Raw genomic sequence first — 4,941 nt, 5'->3', positions numbered from 1 at the left:
TATTTTGCCCATAGAATCTTTCAATATTGCAACTTGAGGCTTAAATTCTTTCCTTAGTTCTTTCAGCTTGAGAAATGCTGAATGGGTTCTTCCCTTTTGGTTTTCTAACTGCAAATCTTTCCACATTTCATTACAGTAATTGGCTTTGTCTGCTCAAGCTGCTCTTTGAAATCTTCTGTTCAGCTCTTTTATCTTGTCAGTTCTTCATTTGCTTTGGCTACTGCAAAAAGGGCAAGGAGGCCACATATCCCGACCTCCTCTAACCCCACAAGAGGAAGACAGGATCACCATCAGTAACCCAAGGCCTATTACTGCAAAACCAGACATGCTGCCTCCCTCCAGCACTTTCACCAATCGTTCCTCCCAAAGCACCCACCACCTCTCTCCTGGGTTCGATAATTCACTGCAGCGGCCACAGAGAACTCACAGATTAAGGGGTTTATTAGGGAAGTACCAGGCTACAATTCAAGTTCAGGAAAAAACGCTTAGTCTCTCTCCCAGCCTACTGTCTCTCCACCAACAGTCTCTCACACTCTCTCTCCCAGCAGTGCGTGTCCCTTGGTGTCTCACTCAGCAATGCGTGTCTCTTGCGTCTCTTTCCCAGCAGCACGTGTCTCTTGCAGGAGCACATGTCTCTTTCAACAGCACATCTTCCTCAACCAGCAGTCAGAGAGAGACTTCTTCTGCCTCGAGGAGGCCTCCTTTTGAGCCTGGCAGAGTGGCCAAACTAACCAATCATAACATCAGAATTCTTAGCACCTGAGAGAGAGCAGGAACCTCCCAGAACATTGCTTTGTGTTGCGCCCAACAGAAATACCCCAGTGGATAACTTTTACAATCAGGAGCTCCACAGTTGCTCACAGCAAATTCCACCACAGAGTTTACAAAGACTTAAGGCTAGAAAAGCCACACTAAGTAATTTACTACACCGTAGCTACTCTCCACTCAAGGACAAGCTTCAGAGTCTTTTCTGTCATCCATTTTGGTCTTTTCTTTTTTTCTCATCTTTTTAAAGACCTCTTGCTTTCTTCATGGATGATGTTCTTGATGTCATCCCCTAATTCTTCTGGTTTTCGGTAATGGGTGTTCAACACATCAAATCTATTCTTTAGATAGTCTCTAAATTCAAGGAAGACTGAAGAAGAGGTGATGCTTTTGAGTTGTGGTGCTGGCGGAGAATGCTGAAAGTACCATGGACTGCTAAAAGAACTAACAGATCTGTCCTGGAGGAAGTGCAGCCAGAATGCTCCTTGGAAGCAAGAATGGCCAGACTTCGTCTCACCTATTTTGGTCATGTTGTAAGAAGGGACCATTCCCTGGAGAGGGATGTCATGCTTGGCAGGGTGGAGGGTCAACGAAAGAGGGGGAGGCCTTCAACGAGGTGGATTGACACGGTGGCTGCAATGATGGGCTCAAGTATAGCAGGGATTGTGGGGCTGGCGCGGGATCGGGCAGTGTTTCGTTCTGCTGTGCATGGGGTCACTATGAGTCGGAAACGACTCAATGGCACTTAACAACAACAACAACAAATTCAAGAGGGATATATTCAAGATCATATTTTGGCTCTCATGGACTTGGTTTAATTGTCTTCAACTTCAACTTGAACTTGCATGTGAGCAGTTGATGGTCTGTTCCAAAATCTGCTCCTGGACTTGTTTTAGCTGAAAATATTGAGAGTCTCCATCTCTTTCCACAGATATAGTTAATCTGATTCCTGTGTATTCCATCTGGTGAAGTCCATGTGTCTAGCCGCCATTTGTGTGGTTGAAAAAAGGTATTTGCAATGAATAAGTCATTGGTCTTGCAAAATTCTATCATGCGATCTCCAGCATTATTTCTGTCACCAAGGCCAAATTTTCCAACTACTGGTGATTCTTCTTTGTTTCCAACTTTTGCATTCCAGTCAACAGTGATAATTAACACATCTTGATTGCACGTTCAGTCAATTTCACACTGTAGAAGTTGATAAAAATCTTCAATTACCTCATCTTTTGCTTTGGTGGCTGGTGCATAAATTTGAATAATAGTCATATTAACTGGTCTTCCTTGTACACGTATGAATATTATCCTATCACTGACAGCATTGTACTTCAGGACAGATCTTGAAATATCCTTTGTGATAACAAATGCCATGCCACTGCTCTTCAAATTGTCACTTATTCCCAGCATAGTAGATCATATGGCTGTCTGATTAAAAATGTCCAAAACCAGTGCATTTCAGCTCACTAATGCCAAGGATATCAATCTTTATGCATTCCATTTCATTTTTGACAACTTCCAATTTTCCTATATTCATACTTCATACATTCCATGTTCTGACTATAAATAGATGTTTGCAGCTGTTTCTCCTCAGTGTGAGTCATGTCACGTTAGCAAATGGAGGTCTCAAAAGCTTTTCTTTATCCATATCAGTAAGGTTGGTTCTACTCTGATGATACAGCACTTTCCCAGTCCTATTTTGAGAGCCTTCCAACCTAAGTGGCTTGTCATCCTGCACTGTATCAGACAGTGTTTTCAGGCTATTCATATAGTGGCCTAGTAATGTAACAGACAGTATTTCTCTGCTATTGAAAAGGTCTTCCCTGGCCAACTCTTTGAGAAGTGGATGGCCTCCTCCTTCTTCCTAGTCTGTCTCAGTCTGCAAGCTGTGCCGAAACCTGTGCACCATGTGCAACCCCACTGGCATTTGAAACACCAGTGGCACAGCCTCAAGCATCACAGCAACACCCCACCAGAGCACAACAAATAAACAGACAAGTTTGTCTCCCTTAACTGTTCAAACACTCTCCATTCTCTCCTTACCAGGATTCCTGCCATTTGCTCACTCTGTCCTGGATGCCCTAGCTTCCCTTTCCTTTTCCCTCTGCTATTCCTGCCACTTGGTGGTTGGGGCCTGGGTCCCTACCCTTACCTGAATCCCTCTGCTGCTGACTCCCTCTGTCCTGGACACCATGGCTTTCCTTTCCCCTTCACTTTTGCTGCTGCTTGGGGGTTGGGGTCTGGGTCCCTCCCCTTACCTGGATCCCTCTGCCACTTGCTCTGTCCTGGATGCCCTGGCTTTCCTTTCCTTTCCCCTCCGCTCTTCCTGCTGCATGAGGGCAGGACCAAAATGCATGGATTCAAAGCTCAGCTCTGCCTTTTCTTAGCTAAAAACGTAGGGCAAGTGCCTTGAAGCCTAACTTACTTTATCTGGAAAATGAGGACACTAAAGTCCTTATTACATAGGGTTAAAACAAGGTTACGATGAGGTAACGTATTTAGCATAGAGGCTGCACATCATAAACACCCAATAAATGTTAACAAAAAAAGACAAAATTATTCATATGTGGCAATAATTTGGGTCTACATACTTCTTCACTCACATATTAAGTAGGAACACTGTTTTTGCATTGTGGGGCATTTACCTATACATCTCTTTTGGTTTTCATGGAGATACCATCTGAACCATAACCAATTCATTCCAAGAAACTATTCCCAATGTAGTAGTTAACATTAATATCACAGAATATAAAATAATAATGAGGAAACAGCCATCCAGAATTTCATGAACATTAAAGCTGGTACAGATCAGAATGTGAATGCCACTTATCAGTCATGGACTTGTTAGTTAACCTCTTTGTTTCATTTTATTTCTAAAATGGGGTTAATCCTACCGACCTGACAAGGCTATTAAAAAAATAAGGAATAATTCATGTGACATGCTAAGCATAGTGTCCCATATATCATAAACAACTAATAAATGGTATTACGAAAACAACCTTGATGATAGGCATTTTTCTTATTTTATAATCACATGACAAAAGAAAAAATGGGCTTAAACTGCTCTATTTCTTTAAAAAAATAATAATAATAATAACCCATACATCCAATATCACTTGGAATACTGTTTTTCCTGAGAGTAAGTCTAAGTCTTTGATATCCCATTCCTATCCTTCCATAAAGTCAATTTGAAAGAATGAATGTATAAAAAAATCACTGGGATTAGTTCATTTATTACTGATTAGTTCAACCAACCACTAAAATACAGCCACCTCATTGATAGTATGGTTGCTACAATGACTAAAATCTCATCACCATGCCTCAGCTGATGGAGTGATAACAACATGAAGTAGAGGTATGTTACTGGAGAGTTTCAACTGTCTTCTGCAATGTTCCGAATCTCCCTTATTACAAGTGAAAACATTACTACTAAGATTAATATAAACTAGAATAAAAACATATTAAGCGAAATAATCCAGTTACATAAGGTCACATGTTGTATGACTGCATTCATGTGAAATGTCCAGAATAGGCAAATCAAGAGACAGAAAGCAAATTAGTTCCCTAGAGTTGGAAGAGTAGCTCTGGTGGTGTAATAGTTAAGGCATTCAGTTGCTAACCAAAAGGTAGGCAGTTCAAACCCACCAGCCACTCTACAGGAGAAAAATGAGGCAGTCTGCTTCCATAAAGATTTACAGCCTTTGGTTATAGTCACTTCTTGGCTATAGCCAACTACCCAGAGGCAGCAAGCATTTGGACGTGTGGTCTCAAGACCATGGTCACAGGGGACGCCAAGCTCAATCAGCATAACATACTACACAAAAACATTGTTCCACATCCTATTTTGACAAGTAGCAAATGGAATCTTAAAAGCCTGCAAGTGGCCATCTAGATACACTGATAGGTCTCTCTTCATCCAGAGCAAAGAAGAATGAAAAAAGCAAAAACACATGGAAACAATTAGTCCAAGGGACTGATACATCATGCAATCCTCAACCTATATGAGGTCTTTTGTGTTTCTGGTAAGATTTATTCCCAAGTATTTAATTTTTTTGGTAGCTATTGAGAATGGTATTGATTTCCTTCTTTCTTTTTCAGCAATCTCTTTGCTGGTGTAGAGGAATCCAACTGATTTTTGGATGTTGATCTTATATCCTGCAACGTTGCTAAATCTCTCAATTA

This window comes from Orycteropus afer, unplaced genomic scaffold, assembly GCF_000298275.1.
Source record: "Orycteropus afer afer isolate SDZICR_OR568_19922 unplaced genomic scaffold, OryAfe1.0 scaffold00039, whole genome shotgun sequence".
NCBI classification, from domain to species: domain Eukaryota; kingdom Metazoa; phylum Chordata; class Mammalia; order Tubulidentata; family Orycteropodidae; genus Orycteropus; species Orycteropus afer.
Note: the sequence above shows the minus strand (reverse complement) of the source record.